This window comes from Rhinoderma darwinii, chromosome 3 (genome assembly GCF_050947455.1).
Source record: "Rhinoderma darwinii isolate aRhiDar2 chromosome 3, aRhiDar2.hap1, whole genome shotgun sequence".
Taxonomy (NCBI): Eukaryota; Metazoa; Chordata; class Amphibia; order Anura; family Rhinodermatidae; genus Rhinoderma; species Rhinoderma darwinii.
Genome location: NC_134689.1, coordinates 261003593 through 261021768, shown reverse-complemented (window position 1 = coordinate 261021768; position 18176 = coordinate 261003593). Strand labels below are relative to the sequence as shown.

General features: G+C 36.5%; 9 non-coding genes across 9 annotated transcripts; all 9 read right to left on the bottom strand.

The window, feature by feature from the left end:
• Positions 1-3064: 3064 nt before the first annotated feature.
• TRNAI-AAU (transfer RNA isoleucine (anticodon AAU)) lies at positions 3065-3138 on the bottom strand. Its single transcript has one exon. It is a non-coding gene; the product is annotated as a tRNA-Ile (tRNA).
• A 1712-nt stretch (positions 3139-4850) lies between these two features.
• TRNAI-AAU (transfer RNA isoleucine (anticodon AAU)) lies at positions 4851-4924 on the bottom strand. The gene has a single exon. It is a non-coding gene; the product is annotated as a tRNA-Ile (tRNA).
• Positions 4925-7891: 2967 nt separating this feature from the next.
• Positions 7892-7965, bottom strand: TRNAI-AAU (transfer RNA isoleucine (anticodon AAU)). Its single transcript has one exon. It is a non-coding gene; the product is annotated as a tRNA-Ile (tRNA).
• A 4348-nt stretch (positions 7966-12313) lies between these two features.
• On the bottom strand, positions 12314-12387 carry TRNAI-AAU (transfer RNA isoleucine (anticodon AAU)). The gene has a single exon. It is a non-coding gene; the product is annotated as a tRNA-Ile (tRNA).
• An 821-nt stretch (positions 12388-13208) lies between these two features.
• On the bottom strand, positions 13209-13282 carry TRNAI-AAU (transfer RNA isoleucine (anticodon AAU)). The gene has a single exon. It is a non-coding gene; the product is annotated as a tRNA-Ile (tRNA).
• An 819-nt stretch (positions 13283-14101) lies between these two features.
• On the bottom strand, positions 14102-14175 carry TRNAI-AAU (transfer RNA isoleucine (anticodon AAU)). The gene has a single exon. It is a non-coding gene; the product is annotated as a tRNA-Ile (tRNA).
• Positions 14176-14994: 819 nt separating this feature from the next.
• On the bottom strand, positions 14995-15068 carry TRNAI-AAU (transfer RNA isoleucine (anticodon AAU)). The gene has a single exon. It is a non-coding gene; the product is annotated as a tRNA-Ile (tRNA).
• Positions 15069-16785: 1717 nt separating this feature from the next.
• Positions 16786-16859, bottom strand: TRNAI-AAU (transfer RNA isoleucine (anticodon AAU)). The gene has a single exon. It is a non-coding gene; the product is annotated as a tRNA-Ile (tRNA).
• An 829-nt stretch (positions 16860-17688) lies between these two features.
• TRNAI-AAU (transfer RNA isoleucine (anticodon AAU)) lies at positions 17689-17762 on the bottom strand. The gene has a single exon. It is a non-coding gene; the product is annotated as a tRNA-Ile (tRNA).
• Positions 17763-18176: the final 414 nt, after the last annotated feature.

Below are 18176 nucleotides of genomic sequence, written 5' to 3'. Positions count from 1 at the left end.
AGGGAAAGCAAGGTAATTAAAGGACCTCATCACAGACGGGGATTCTTTACTGTAAGAGCAGTTCGACGATTGAACTCTCTGCCACATTGAAAAGTGTTTTTTTGAAAAATATAAAATTTCATCATATTTGTTCCAGATTCTGGAGATGGAACTTTGATCCAGGAATTTATTCTAATAGCCATATTTGGAGTAAGGGAGGAATTTTTCCCCTAATGACAACATTGGAATGCACTCCAAGACAGTTTTTGCCTTCCTCTGGATCAACACGGCAGGTTTATAGGTTGAATTTGATGGACCTTTTTTCAATATTATCAACTATTCAACTCTGTAACAAGCATGTAACAAAAGTGAGCTTTCATGGCCCATACGTGGATAGAAACCCGTGACCTTGGCGTTATTAGCACCACGCTCTAACCAACTGAGCTAATCGGCCACTTTTACACAAAAGATTCACGTCACGTCAGTAGAAAATACATGCAAACGTGTATTCATATTGATATCCTATTAACCTGAATAATAAAATAAACTTGCAATTTTTACTACTCAAAAAGCATTGGACAAATTGCTTTTGTGTTTTCCATTCCACCCCACAAAGAGTTTTCTTCAGTACATTATATGGTACATTAAATGCTGCCATTAAAAACAAGAACTTGTCTCGCTAAAAACAAGCCCTTATATGACTATGAGGACGGAAAAATAATAAAGTTATGACTATCGGAATACAAAGAGGCAAAATCAAGATATTATTTTTGTCCTTAAGGTTGAAATTGAACCTCTAAGATGATTTCATGCAACAAACTCTGCATTTCTATAAATCACCGGTTAGACCATACATGGAATATTGTGTACAGTTTTAAGCACCTGTGTATGAGAAGGACATTGCTGAACTAGAATGCGTGCAAAGAAGGGAAAGCAAGGTAATTAAAGGACCTCATCACAGACGGGGATTCTTTACTGTAAGAGCAGTTCGACGATTGAACTCTCTGCCACAATGAAAAGTGTTTTTTTGAAAAATATAAAATGTCATCATATTTGTTCCAGATTCTGGAGATGGAACTTTGATCCAGGAATTTATTCTAATAGCCATATTTGGAGTAAGGGAGGAATTTTTCCCCTAGTGACAACATTGGAATGCACTCCAAGACAGTTTTTGCCTTCCTCTGGATCAACACGGCAGGTTTATAGGTTGAATTTGATGGACCTTTTTTCAATATTATCAACTATTCAATAAGCATGTAACAAAAGTGAGCTTCCATGGCCCATACGGGGATCGGACCCGTGACCTTGGCGTTATTAGCACCACGCTCTAACCAACTGAGCTAACCGGCCACTTTTACACCAAAGATTCACGTCACGTCAGTAGAAAATACATGCAAACGTGTATTCATATTGATATCCTATTAACCTGAATAATAAAATAAACTTGAAATTTGTACTACTCAAAAAGCATTGGACAAATTGCTTTTGTGTTTTCCATTCCACCCACAAAGAGTTTTCTTCAGTACATTATATGGTACATTAAATGCTGCCATTAAAAACAAGAACTTGTCTCGCTAAAAACAAGCCCTTATATGACTATGAGGACGGAAAAATAATAAAGTTATGACTATCGGAATACAAAGAGGCAAAATCAAGATATTATTTTTGTCCTTAAGGTTGAAATTGGACCTCTAAGATGATTTCATGCAACAAACTCTGCATTTCTATAAATCACCGGTTAGACCATACATGGAATATTGTGTACAGTTTTAAGCACCTGTGTATGAGAAGGACATTGCTGAACTAGAATGCGTGCAAAGAAGGGAAAGCAAGGTAATTAAAGGACCTCATCACAGACGGGGATTCTTTACTGTAAGAGCAGTTCGACGATTGAACTCTCTGCCACATTGAAAAGTGTTTTTTTGAAAAATATAAAATTTCATCATATTTGTTCCAGATTCTGGAGATGGAACTTTGATCCAGGAATTTATTCTAATAGCCATATTTGGAGTAAGGGAGGAATTTTTCCCCCTAATGACAACATTGGAATGCACTCCAAGACAGTTTTTGCCTTCCTCTGGATCAACACGGCAGGTTTATAGGTTGAATTTGATGGACCTTTTTTCAATATTATCAACTATTCAACTCTGTAACAAGCATGTAACAAAAGTGAGCTTTCATGGCCCATACGGGGATAGAAACCCGTGACCTTGGCGTTATTAGCACCACGCTCTAACCAACTGAGCTAATCGGCCACTTTTACACAAAAGATTCACGTCACGTCAGTAGAAAATACATGCAAACGTGTATTCATATTGATATCCTATTAACCTGAATAATAAAATAAACTTGCAATTTTTACTACTCAAAAAGCATTGGACAAATTGCTTTTGTGTTTTCCATTCCACCCCACAAAGAGTTTTCTTCAGTACATTATATGGTACATTAAATGCTGCCATTAAAAACAAGAACTTGTCTCGCTAAAAACAAGCCCTTATATGACTATGAGGACGGAAAAATAATAAAGTTATGACTATCGGAATACAAAGAGGCAAAATCAAGATATTATTTTTGTCCTTAAGGTTGAAATTGAACCTCTAAGATGATTTCATGCAACAAACTCTGCATTTCTATAAATCACCGGTTAGACCATACATGGAATATTGTGTACAGTTTTAAGCACCTGTGTATGAGAAGGACATTGCTGAACTAGAATGCGTGCAAAGAAGGGAAAGCAAGGTAATTAAAGGACCTCATCACAGACGGGGATTCTTTACTGTAAGAGCAGTTCGACGATTGAACTCTCTGCCACATTGAAAAGTGTTTTTTTGAAAAATATAAAATGTCATCATATTTGTTCCAGATTCTGGAGATGGAACTTTGATCCAGGAATTTATTCTAATAGCCATATTTGGAGTAAGGGAGGAATTTTTCCCCTAGTGACAACATTGGAATGCACTCCAAGACAGTTTTTGCCTTCCTCTGGATCAACACAGCAGGTTTATAGGTTGAATTTGATGGACCTTTTTTCAATATTATCAACTATTCAGCTCTGTAACAAGCATGTAACAAAAGTGAGCGTCCATGGCCCATACGGGGATCGAACCCGCGACCTTGGCGTTATTAGCACCACGCTCTAACCAACTGAGCTAACCGGCCACTTTTACACCAAAGATTCACGTCACGTCAGTAGAAAATACATGCAAACGTGTATTCATATTGATATCCTATTAACCTGAATAATAAAATAAACTTGCAATTTTTACTACTCAAAAAGCATTGGACAAATTGCTTTTGTGTTTTCCATTCCACCCCACAAAGAGTTTTCTTCAGTACATTATATGGTACATTAAATGCTGCCATTAAAAACAAGAACTTGTCTCGCTAAAAACAAGCCCTTATATGACTATGAGGACGGAAAAATAATAAAGTTATGACTATCGGAATACAAAGAGGCAAAATCAAGATATTATTTTTGTCCTTAAGGTTGAAATTGGACCTCTAAGATGATTTCATGCAACAAACTCTGCATTTCTATAAATCACCGGTTAGACCATACATGGAATATTGTGTACAGTTTTGAGCACCTGTGTATGAGAAGGACATTGCTGAACTAGAATGCGTACAAAGAAGGGAAAGCAAGGTAATTAAAGGACCTCATCACAGACGGGGATTCTTTACTGTAAGAGCAGTTCGACGATTGAACTCTCTGCCACATTGAAAAGTGTTTTTTTGAAAAATATAAAATTTCATCATATTTGTACCAGATTCTGGAGATGGAACTTTGATCCAGGAATTTATTCTAATAGCCATATTTGGAGTAAGGGAGGAATTTTTCCCCTAATGACAACATTGGAATGCACTCCAAGACAGTTTTTGCCTTCCTCTGGATCAACACGGCAGGTTTATAGGTTGAATTTGATGGACCTTTTTTCAATATTATCAACTATTCAACTCTGTAACAAAAGTGAGCTTCCATGGCCCGTACGGGGATCGAACCCGTGACCTTCGCGTTATTAGCACCACGCTCTAACCAACTGAGCTAACCGGCCACTTTTACACCAAAAATTCACGTCACGTCAGTAGAAAATACATGCAAACGTGTATTCATATTGATATCCTATTAACCTGAATAATAAAATAAACTTGCAATTTTTACTACTCAAAAAGCATTGGACAAATTGCTTTTGTGTTTTCCATTCCACCCCACAAAGAGTTTTCTTCAGTACATTATATGGTACATTAAATGCTGCCATTAAAAACAAGAACTTGTCTCGCTAAAAACAAGCCCTTATATGACTATGAGGACGGAAAAATAATAAAGTTATGACTATCGGAATACAAAGAGGCAAAATCAAGATATTATTTTTGTCCTTAAGGTTGAAATTGGACCTCTAAGATGATTTCATGCAACAAACTCTGCATTTCTATAAATCACCGGTTAGACCATACATGGAATATTGTGTACAGTTTTGAGCACCTGTGTATGAGAAGGACATTGCTGAACTAGAATGCGTGCAAAGAAGGGAAAGCAAGGTAATTAAAGGACCTCATCACAGACGGGGATTCTTTACTGTAAGAGCAGTTCGACGATTGAACTCTCTGCCACATTGAAAAGTGTTTTTTTGAAAAATATAAAATGTCATCATATTTGTACCAGATTCTGGAGATGGAGCTTTGATCCAGGAATTTATTCTAATAGCCATATTTGGAGTAAGGGAGGAATTTTTCCCCTAATGACAACATTGGAATGCACTCCAAGACAGTTTTTGCCTTCCTCTGGATCAACACGGCAGGTTTATAGGTTGAATTTGATGGACCTTTTTTCAATATTATCAACTATTCAACTCTGTAACAAAAGTGAGCTTCCATGACCCGTACGGGGATCGAACCCGTGACCTTGGCGTTATTAGCACCACGCTCTAACCAACTGAGCTAACCGGCCACTTTTACACCAAAGATTCACGTCACGTCAGTAGAAAATACATGCAAACGTGTATTCATATTGATATCCTATTAACCTGAATAATAAAATAAACTTGCAATTTTTACTACTCAAAAAGCATTGGACAAATTGCTTTTGTGTTTTCCATTCCACCCCACAAAGAGTTTTCTTTCAGTACATTATATGGTACATTAAATGCTGCCATTAAAAACAAGAACTTGTCTCGCTAAAAACAAGCCCTTATATGACTATGAGGACGGAAAAATAATAAAGTTATGACTATCGGAATACAAAGAGGCAAAATCAAGATATTATTTTTGTCCTTAAGGTTGAAATTGGACCTCTAAGATGATTTCATGCAACAAACTCTGCATTTCTATAAATCACCGGTTAGACCATACATGGAATATTGTGTACAGTTTTGAGCACCTGTGTATGAGAAGGACATTGCTGAACTAGAATGCGTACAAAGAAGGGAAAGCAAGGTAATTAAAGGACCTCATCACAGACGGGGATTCTTTACTGTAAGAGCAGTTCGACGATTGAACTCTCTGCCACATTGAAAAGTGTTTTTTTGAAAAATATAAAATTTCATCATATTTGTACCAGATTCTGGAGATGGAACTTTGATCCAGGAATTTATTCTAATAGCCATATTTGGAGTAAGGGAGGAATTTTCCCCCTAATGACAACATTGGAATGCACTCCAAGACAGTTTTTGCCTTCCTCTGGATCAACACGGCAGGTTTATAGGTTGAATTTGATGGACCTTTTTTCAATATTATCAACTATTCAACTCTGTAACAAAAGTGAGCTTACATTGCCCATATGGGGATCGAACCCGTGACCTTGGCGTTATTAGCACCACGCTCTAACCAACTGAGCTAACAGGCCACTTTTACACCAAAGATTCACGTCACGTCAGTAGAAAATACATGCAAACGTGTATTCATATTGATATCCTATTAACCTGAATAATGAAATAAACTTGCAATTTTTACTACTCAAAAAGCATTGGACAAATTGCTTTTGTGTTTTCCATTCCACCCCACAAAGAGTTTTCTTCAGTACATTATATGGTACATTAAATGCTGCCATTAAAAACAAGAACTTGTCTCGCTAAAAACAAGCCCTTGTATGACTATGAGGACGGAAAAATAATAAAGTTATGACTATCAGAATACAAAGAGGCAAAATTAAGATATTATTTTTCCATTCCACCCCACAAAGAGTTTTCTTTCAGTACATTATATGGTACATTAAATGCTGCCATTAAAAACAAGAACTTTTCTCGCTAAAAACAAGCCCTTATATGACTATGAGGACGGAAAAATAATAAAGTTATGACTATCGGAATACAAAGAGGCAAAATCAAGATATTATTTTTGTCCTTAAGGTTGAAATTGAACCTCTAAGATGATTTCATGCAACAAACTCTGCATTTCTATAAATCACCGGTTAGACCATACATGGAATATTGTGTACAGTTTTAAGCACCTGTGTATGAGAAGGACATTGCTGAAATAGAATGCGTGCAAAGAAGGGAAAGCAAGGTAATTAAAGGACCTCATCACAGACGGGGATTCTTTACTGTAAGAGCAGTTCGACGATTGAACTCTCTGCCACATTGAAAAGTGTTTTTTTGAAAAATATAAAATTTCATCATATTTGTACCAGATTCTGGAGATGGAACTTTAATCCAGGAATTTATTCTAATAGCCATATTTGGAGTAAGGGAGGAATTTTCCCCCTAATGACAACATTGGAATGCACTCCAAGACAGTTTTTGCCTTCCTCTGGATCAACACGGCAGGTTTATAGGTTGAATTTGATGGACCTTTTTTCAATATTATCAACTATTCAACTCTGTAACAAAAGTGAGCTGACATTGCCCATATGGGGATCGAACCCGTGACCTTGGCGTTATTAGCACCACGCTCTAACCGACTGAGCTAACAGGCCACTTTTACACCAAAGATTCACGTCACGTCAGTAGAAAATACATGCAAACGTGTATTCATATTGATATCCTATTAACCTGAATAATAAAATAAACTTGCAATTTTTACTACTCAAAAAGCATTGGACAAATTGCTTTTGTGTTTTCCATTCCACCCCACAAAGAGTTTTCTTCAGTACATTATATGGTACATTAAATGCTGCCATTAAAAACAAGAACTTGTCTCGCTAAAAACAAACCCTTGTATGACTATGAGGACGGAAAAATAATAAAGTTATGACTATCGGAATACAAAGAGGCAAAATTAAGATATTATTTTTCCATTCCACCCCACAAAGAGTTTTCTTTCAGTACATTATATGGTACATTAAATGCTGCCATTAAAAACAAGAACTTTTCTCGCTAAAAACAAGCCCTTATATGACTATGAGGACGGAAAAATAATAAAGTTATGACTATCGGAATACAAAGAGGCAAAATCAAGATATTATTTTTGTCCTTAAGGTTGAAATTGAACCTCTAAGATGATTTCATGCAACAAACTCTGCATTTCTATAAATCACCGGTTAGACCATACATGGAATATTGTGTACAGTTTTAAGCACCTGTGTATGAGAAGGACATTGCTGAACTAGAATGCGTGCAAAGAAGGGAAAGCAAGGTAATTAAAGGACCTCATCACAGACGGGGATTCTTTACTGTAAGAGCAGTTCGACGATTGAACTCTCTGCCACATTGAAAAGTGTTTTTTTGAAAAATATAAAATTTCATCATATTTGTACCAGATTCTGGAGATGGAACTTTGATCCAGGAATTTATTCTAATAGCCATATTTGGAGTAAGGGAGGAATTTTTCCCCTAATGACAACATTGGAATGCACTCCAAGAAAGTTTTTGCCTTCCTCTGGATCAACACGGCAGGTTTATAGGTTGAATTTGATGGACCTTTTTTCAATATTATCAACTATTCAACTCTGTAACAAGCATGTAACAAAAGTGAGCTTCCATGGCCCGTACGGGGATCGAACCCGTGACCTTGGCGTTATTAGCACCACGCTCTAACCAACTGAGCTAACCGGCCACTTTTACACCAAAGATTCACGTCACGTCAGTAGAAAATACATGCAAACGTGTATTCATATTGATATCCTATTAACCTGAATAATAAAATAAACTTGCAATTTTTACTACTCAAAAAGCATTGGACAAATTGCTTTTGTGTTTTCCATTCCACCCCACAGAGAGTTTTCTTTCAGTACATTATATGGTACATTAAATGCTGACATTAAAAACAAGAACTTGTCTCGCTAAAAACAAGCCCTTATATGACTATGAGGACGGAAAAATAATAAAGTTATGACTATCGGAATACAAAGAGGCAAAATCAAGATATTATTTTTCCATTCCACCCCACAAAGAGTTTTCTTTCAGTACATTATATGGTACATTAAATGCTGCCATTAAAAACAAGAACTTGTCTCGCTAAAAACAAGCCCTTATATGACTATGAGGACGGAAAAATAATAAAGTTATGACTATCAGAATACAAAGAGGCAAAATCAAGATATTATTTTTGTCCTTAAGGTTGAAATTGAACCTCTAAGATGATTTCATGCAACAAACTCTGCATTTCTATAAATCACCGGTTAGACCATACATGGAATATTGTGTACAGTTTTAAGCACCTGTGTATGAGAAGGACATTGCTGAACTAGAATGCGTGCAAAGAAGGGAAAGCAAGGTAATTAAAGGACCTCATCACAGACGGGGATTCTTTACTGTAAGAGCAGTTCGACGATTGAACTCTCTGCCACATTGAAAAGTGTTTTTTTGAAAAATATAAAATTTCATCATATTTGTACCAGATTCTGGAGATGGAACTTTGATCCAGGAATTTATTCTAATAGCCATATTTGGAGTAAGGGAGGAATTTTTCCCCTAATGAGAAAATTGGAATGCACTCCAAGACAGTTTTTGCCTTCCTCTGGATCAACACGGCAGGTTTATAGGTTGAATTTGATGGACCTTTTTTCAATATTATCAACTATTCAACTCTGTAACAAGCATGTAACAAAAGTGAGCTTCCATGGCCCGTACGGGGATCAAACCCGTGACCTTGGCGTTATTAGCACCACACTCTAACCAACTGAGCTAACCAGCCACTTTTACACCACAGATTCACGTCACGTCAGTAGAAAATACATGCAAACGTGTATTCATATTGATATCCTATTAACCTGAATAATAAAATAAACTTGCAATTTTTACTACTCAAAAAGCATTGGACAAATTGCTTTTGTGTTTTCCATTCCACCCCACAAAGAGTTTTCTTTCAGTACATTATATGGTACATTAAATGCTGCCATTAAAAACAAGAACTTGTCTCGCTAAAAACAAGCCCTTATATGACTATGAGGACGGAAAAATAATAAAGTTATGACTATTGGAATACAAAGAGGCAAAATCAAGATATTATTTTTGTCCTTAAAGTTGAAATTGAACCTCTAAGATGATTTCATGCAACAAACTCTGCATTTCTATAAATCACCGGTTACACCATACATGGAATATTGTGTACAGTTTTAAGCACCTGTGTATGAGAAGGACATTGCTGAACTAGAATGCGTGCAAAGAAGGGAAAGCAAGGTAATTAAAGGACCTCATCACAGACGGGGATTCTTTACTGTAAGAGCAGTTCGACGATTGAACTCTCTGCCACATTGAAAAGTGTTTTTTTGAAAAATATAAAATTTCATCATATTTGTACCAGATTCTGGAGATGGAACTTTGATCCAGGAATTTATTCTAATAGCCATATTTGGAGTAAGGGAGGAATTTTTCCCCTAATGACAACTTGTCTCGCTAAAAACAAGCCCGTATATGACTATGAGGACGGAAAAATAATAAAGTTATGACTATCGGAATACAAAGAGGCAAAATCAAGATATTATTTTTCCATTCCACCCCACAAAGAGTTTTCTTTCAGTACATTATATGGTACATTAAATGCTGCCATTAAAAACAAGAACTTGTCTCGCTAAAAACAAGCCCTTATATGACTATGAGGACGGAAAAATAATAAAGTTATGACTATCAGAATACAAAGAGGCAAAATCAAGATATTATTTTTGTCCTTAAGGTTGAAATTGAACCTCTAAGATGATTTCATGCAACAAACTCTGCATTTCTATAAATCACCGGTTAGACCATACATGGAATATTGTGTACAGTTTTAAGCACCTGTGTATGAGAAGGACATTGCTGAACTAGAATGCGTGCAAAGACGGGAAAGCAAGGTAATTAAAGGACCTCATCACAGACGGGGATTCTTTACTGTAAGAGCAGTTCGACGATTGAACTCTCTGCCACATTGAAAAGTGTTTTTTTGAAAAATATAAAATTTCATCATATTTGTTCCAGATTCTGGAGATGGAACTTTGATCCAGGAATTTATTCTAATAGCCATATTTGGAGTAAGGGAGGAATTTTTCCCCTAGTGACAACATTGGAATGCACTCCAAGACAGTTTTTGCCTTCCTCTGGATCAACACGGCAGGTTTATAGGTTGAATTTGATGGACCTTTTTTCAATATTATCAACTATTCAACACTGTAACAAGCATGTAACAAAAGTGAGCTTTCATGGCCCATACGGGGATAGAAACCCGTGACCTTGGCGTTATTAGCACCACGCTCTAACCAACTGAGCTAATCGGCCACTTTTACACAAAAGATTCACGTCACGTCAGTAGAAAATACATGCAAACGTGTATTCATATTGATATCCTATTAACCTGAATAATAAAATAAACTTGCAATTTTTACTACTCAAAAAGCATTGGACAAATTGCTTTTGTGTTTTCCATTCCACCCCACAAAGAGTTTTCTTCAGTACATTATATGGTACATTAAATGCTGCCATTAAAAACAAGAACTTGTCTCGCTAAAAACAAGCCCTTATATGACTATGAGGACGGAAAAATAATAAAGTTATGACTATCGGAATACAAAGAGGCAAAATCAAGATATTATTTTTGTCCTTAAGGTTGAAATTGAACCTCTAAGATGATTTCATGCAACAAACTCTGCATTTCTATAAATCACCGGTTAGACCATACATGGAATATTGTGTACAGTTTTAAGCACCTGTGTATGAGAAGGACATTGCTGAACTAGAATGCGTGCAAAGAAGGGAAAGCAAGGTAATTAAAGGACCTCATCACAGACGGGGATTCTTTACTGTAAGAGCAGTTCGACGATTGAACTCTCTGCCACATTGAAAAGTGTTTTTTTGAAAAATATAAAATTTCATCATATTTGTTCCAGATTCTGGAGATGGAACTTTGATCCAGGAATTTATTCTAATAGCCATATTTGGAGTAAGGGAGGAATTTTTCCCCTAGTGACAACATTGGAATGCACTCCAAGACAGTTTTTGCCTTCCTCTGGATCAACACGGCAGGTTTATAGGTTGAATTTGATGGACCTTTTTTCAATATTATCAACTATTCAACTCTGTAACAAAAGTGAGCTTCCATGGCCCGTACGGGGATCGAACCCGTGACCTTCGCGTTATTAGCACCACGCTCTAACCAACTGAGCTAACCGGCCACTTTTACACCAAAAATTCACGTCACGTCAGTAGAAAATACATGCAAACGTGTATTCATATTGATATCCTATTAACCTGAATAATAAAATAAACTTGCAATTTTTACTACTCAAAAAGCATTGGACAAATTGCTTTTGTGTTTTCCATTCCACCCCACAAAGAGTTTTCTTCAGTACATTATATGGTACATTAAATGCTGCCATTAAAAACAAGAACTTGTCTCGCTAAAAACAAGCCCTTATATGACTATGAGGACGGAAAAATAATAAAGTTATGACTATCGGAATACAAAGAGGCAAAATCAAGATATTATTTTTGTCCTTAAGGTTGAAATTGGACCTCTAAGATGATTTCATGCAACAAACTCTGCATTTCTATAAATCACCGGTTAGACCATACATGGAATATTGTGTACAGTTTTGAGCACCTGTGTATGAGAAGGACATTGCTGAACTAGAATGCGTGCAAAGAAGGGAAAGCAAGGTAATTAAAGGACCTCATCACAGACGGGGATTCTTTACTGTAAGAGCAGTTCGACGATTGAACTCTCTGCCACATTGAAAAGTGTTTTTTTGAAAAATATAAAATGTCATCATATTTGTACCAGATTCTGGAGATGGAGCTTTGATCCAGGAATTTATTCTAATAGCCATATTTGGAGTAAGGGAGGAATTTTTCCCCTAATGACAACATTGGAATGCACTCCAAGACAGTTTTTGCCTTCCTCTGGATCAACACGGCAGGTTTATAGGTTGAATTTGATGGACCTTTTTTCAATATTATCAACTATTCAACTCTGTAACAAAAGTGAGCTTCCATGACCCGTACGGGGATCGAACCCGTGACCTTGGCGTTATTAGCACCACGCTCTAACCAACTGAGCTAACCGGCCACTTTTACACCAAAGATTCACGTCACGTCAGTAGAAAATACATGCAAACGTGTATTCATATTGATATCCTATTAACCTGAATAATAAAATAAACTTGCAATTTTTACTACTCAAAAAGCATTGGACAAATTGCTTTTGTGTTTTCCATTCCACCCCACAAAGAGTTTTCTTTCAGTACATTATATGGTACATTAAATGCTGCCATTAAAAACAAGAACTTGTCTCGCTAAAAACAAGCCCTTATATGACTATGAGGACGGAAAAATAATAAATTTATGACTATCGGAATACAAAGAGGCAAAATCAAGATATTATTTTTGTCCTTAAGGTTGAAATTGGACCTCTAAGATGATTTCATGCAACAAACTCTGCATTTCTATAAATCACCGGTTAGACCATACATGGAATATTGTGTACAGTTTTGAGCACCTGTGTATGAGAAGGACATTGCTGAACTAGAATGCGTACAAAGAAGGGAAAGCAAGGTAATTAAAGGACCTCATCACAGACGGGGATTCTTTACTGTAAGAGCAGTTCGACGATTGAACTCTCTGCCACATTGAAAAGTGTTTTTTTTGAAAAATATTAAATTTCATCATATTTGTACCAGATTCTGGAGATGGAACTTTGATCCAGGAATTTATTCTAATAGCCATATTTGGAGTAAGGGAGGAATTTTTCCCCTAATGACAACATTGGAATGCACTCCAAGACAGTTTTTGCCTTCCTCTGGATCAACACGGCAGGTTTATAGGTTGAATTTGATGGACCTTTTTTCAATATTATCAACTATTCAACTCTGTAACAAGAGTGAGCTTCCATGGCCCGTACGGGAATCGAACCCGTGACCTTGGCGTTATTAGCACCACGCTCTAACCAACTGAGCTAACCGGCCACTTTTACACCAAAGATTCACGTCACGTCAGTAGAAAATACATGCAAACGTGTATTCATATTGATATCCTATTAACCTGAATAATAAAATAAACTTGCAATTTTTACTACTCAAAAAGCATTGGACAAATTGCTTTTGTGTTTTCCATTCCACCCCACAAAGAGTTTTCTTCAGTACATTATATGGTACATTAAATGCTGCCATTAAAAACAAGAACTTGTCTCGCTAAAAACAAGCCCTTATATGACTATGAGGACGGAAAAATAATAAAGTTATGACTATCGGAATACAAAGAGGCAAAATCAAGATATTATTTTTGTCCTTAAGGTTGAAATTGGACCTCTAAGATGATTTCATGCAACAAACTCTGCATTTCTATAAATCACCGGTTAGACCATACATGGAATATTGTGTACAGTTTTGAGCACCTGTGTATGAGAAGGACATTGCTGAACTAGAATGCGTGCAAAGAAGGGAAAGCAAGGTAATTAAAGGACCTCATCACAGACGGGGATTCTTTACTGTAAGAGCAGTTCGACGATTGAACTCTCTGCCACATTGAAAAGTGTTTTTTTGAAAAATATAAAATGTCATCATATTTGTACCAGATTCTGGAGATGGAACTTTGATCCAGGAATTTATTCTAATAGCCATATTTGGAGTAAGGGAGGAATTTTTCCCCTAATGACAACATTGGAATGCACTCCAAGACAGTTTTTGCCTTCCTCTGGATCAACACGGCAGGTTTATAGGTTGAATTTGATGGACCTTTTTTCAATATTATCAACTATTCAACTCTGTAACAAAAGTGAGCTTCCATGACCCGTACGGGGATCGAACCCGTGACCTTGGCGTTATTAGCACCACGCTCTAACCAACTGAGCTAACCGGCCACTTTTACACCAAAGATTCACGTCACGTCAGTAGAAAATACATGCAAACGTGTATTCATATTGATATCCTATTAACCTGAATAATAAAATAAACTTGCAATTTTTACTACTCAAAAAGCATTGGACAAATTGCTTTTGTGTTTTCCATTCCACCCCACAAAGAGTTTTCTTCAGTACATTATATGGTACATTAAATGCTGCCATTAAAAACAAGAACTTGTCTCGCTAAAAACAAGCCCTTATATGACTATGAGGACGGAAAAATAATAAAGTTATGACTATCGGAATACAAAGAGGCAAAATCAAGATATTATTTTTGTCCTTAAGGTTGAAATTGGACCTCTAAGATGATTTCATGCAACAAACTCTGCATTTCTATAAATCACCGGTTAGACCATACATGGAATATTGTGTACAGTTTTGAGCACCTGTGTATGAGAAGGACATTGCTGAACTAGAATGCGTGCAAAGAAGGGAAAGCAAGGTAATTAAAGGACCTCATCACAGACGGGGATTCTTTACTGTAAGAGCAGTTCGACGATTGAACTCTCTGCCACATTGAAAAGTGTTTTTTTGAAAAATATAAAATTTCATCATATTTGTACCAGATTCTGGAGATTAAACTTTGATCCAGTAATTTATTCTAATAGCCATATTTGGAGTAAGGGAGGAATTTTTCCCCTAATGACAACATTGGAATGCACTCCAAGACAGTTTTTGCCTTCCTCTGGATCAACACGGCAGGTTTATAGGTTGAATTTGATGGACCTTTTTTCAATATTATCAACTATTCAACTCTGTAACAAAAGTGAGCTTCCATGGCCCATACGGGGATCGAACCCGTGACCTTGGCGTTATTAGCACCACGCTCTAACCAACTGAGCTAACCGGCCACTTTTACACCAAAGATTCACGTCACGTCAGTATAAAATACATGCAAACGTGTATTCATATTGATATCCTATTAACCTGAATAATAAAATAAACTTGCAATTTTTACTACTCAAAAAGCATTGGACAAATTGCTTTTGTGTTTTCCATTCCACCCCACAAAGAGTTTTCTTCAGTACATTATATGGTACATTAAATGCTGCCATTAAAAACAAGAACTTGTCTCGCTAAAAACAAGCCCTTATATGACTATGAGGACGGAAAAATAATAAATTTATGACTATCGGAATACAAAGAGGCAAAATCAAGATATTATTTTTGTCCTTAAGGTTGAAATTGGACCTCTAAGATGATTTCATGCAACAAACTCTGCATTTCTATAAATCACCGGTTACACCATACATCGAATATTGTGTACAGTTTTGAGCACCTGTGTATGAGAAGGACATTGCTGAACTAGAATGCGTGCAAAGAAGGGAAAGCAAGGTAATTAAAGGACCTCATCACAGACGGGGATTCTTTACTGTAAGAGCAGTTCGACGATTGAACTCTCTGCCACATTGAAAAGTGTTTTTTTGAAAAATATAAAATTTCATCATATTTGTACCAGATTCTGGAGATGGAACTTTGATCCAGGAATTTATTCTAATAGCCATATTTGGAGTAAGGGAGGAATTTTTCCCCTAATGACAACATTGGAATGCACTCCAAGACAGTTTTTGCCTTCCTCTGGATCAACACGGCAGGTTTATAGGTTGAATTTGATGGACCTTTTTTCAATATTATCAACTATTCAATAAGCATGTAACAAAAGTGAGCTTCCATGGCCCATACGGGGATCGGACCCGTGACCTTGGCGTTATTAGCACCACGCTCTAACCAACTGAGCTAACCGGCCACTTTTACACCAAAGATTCACGTCACGTCAGTAGAAAATACATGCAAACGTGTATTCATATTGATATCCTATTAACCTGAATAATAAAATAAACTTGAAATTTGTACTACTCAAAAAGCATTGGACAAATTGCTTTTGTGTTTTCCATTCCACCCACAAAGAGTTTTCTTCAGTACATTATATGGTACATTAAATGCTGCCATTAAAAACAAGAACTTGTCTCGCTAAAAACAAGCCCTTATATGACTATGAGGACGGAAAAATAATAAAGTTATGACTATCGGAATACAAAGAGGCAAAATCAAGATATTATTTTTGTCCTTAAGGTTGAAATTGGACCTCTAAGATGATTTCATGCAACAAACTCTGCATTTCTATAAATCACCGGTTAGACCATACATGGAATATTGTGTACAGTTTTAAGCACCTGTGTATGAGAAGGACATTGCTGAACTAGAATGCGTGCAAAGAAGGGAAAGCAAGGTAATTAAAGGACCTCATCACAGACGGGGATTCTTTACTGTAAGAGCAGTTCGACGATTGAACTCTCTGCCACATTGAAAAGTGTTTTTTTGAAAAATATAAAATTTCATCATATTTGTACCAGATTCTGGAGATGGAACTTTGATCCAGGAATTTATTCTAATAGCCATATTTGGAGTAAGGGAGGAATTTTTCCCCTAATGACAACATTGGAATGCACTCCAAGACAGTTTTTGCCTTCCTCTGGATCAACACGGCAGGTTTACAGGTTGAATTTGATGGACCTTTTTTCAATATTATCAACTATTCAATAAGCATGTAACAAAAGTGAGCTTCCATGGCCCATACGGGGATCGAACCCGTGACCTTGGCGTTATTAGCACCACGCTCTAACCAACTGAGCTAACCGGCCACTTTTACACCAAAGATTCACGTCACGTCAGTAGAAAATACATGCAAACGTGTATTCATATTGATATCCTATTAACCTGAATAATAAAATAAACTTGAAATTTGTACTACTCAAAAAGCATTGGACAAATTGCTTTTGTGTTTTCCATTCCACCCACAAAGAGTTTTCTTCAGTACATTATATGGTACATTAAATGCTGCCATTAAAAACAAGAACTTGTCTCGCTAAAAACAAGCCCTTATATGACTATGAGGACGGAAAAATAATAAAGTTATGACTATCGGAATACAAAGAGGCAAAATCAAGATATTATTTTTGTCCTTAAGGTTGAAATTGGACCTCTAAGATGATTTCATGCAACAAACTCTGCATTTCTATAAATCACCGGTTAGACCATACATGGAATATTGTGTACAGTTTTAAGCACCTGTGTATGAGAAGGACATTGCTGAACTAGAATGCGTGCAAAGAAGGGAAAGCAAGGTAATTAAAGGACCTCATCACAGACGGGGATTCTTTACTGTAAGAGCAGTTCGACGATTGAACTCTCTGCCACATTGAAAAGTGTTTTTTTGAAAAATATAAAATTTCATCATATTTGTTCCAGATTCTGGAGATGGAACTTTGATCCAGGAATTTATTCTAATAGCCATATTTGGAGTAAGGGAGGAATTTTTCCCCTAATGACAACATTGGAATGCACTCCAAGACAGTTTTTGCCTTCCTCTGGATCAACACGGCAGGTTTATAGGTTGAATTTGATGGACCTTTTTTCAATATTATCAACTATTCAACTCTGTAACAAGCATGTAACAAAAGTGAGCTTCCATGGCCCATACGGGGATCGAACCCGTGACCTTGGCGTTATTAGCACCACGCTCTAACCAACTGAGCTAACCGGCCACTTTTACACCAAAGATTCACGTCACGTCAGTAGAAAATACATGCAAACGTGTATTCATATTGATATCCTATTAACCTGAATAATAAAATAAACTTGAAATTTGTACTACTCAAAAAGCATTGGACAAATTGCTTTTGTGTTTTCCATTCCACCCACAAAGAGTTTTCTTCAGTACATTATATGGTACATTAAATGCTGCCATTAAAAACAAGAACTTGTCTCGCTAAAAACAAGCCCTTATATGACTATGAGGACGGAAAAATAATAAAGTTATGACTATCGGAATACAAAGAGGCAAAATCAAGATATTATTTTTGTCCTTAAGGTTGAAATTGGACCTCTAAGATGATTTCATGCAACAAACTCTGCATTTCTATAAATCACCGGTTAGACCATACATGGAATATTGTGTA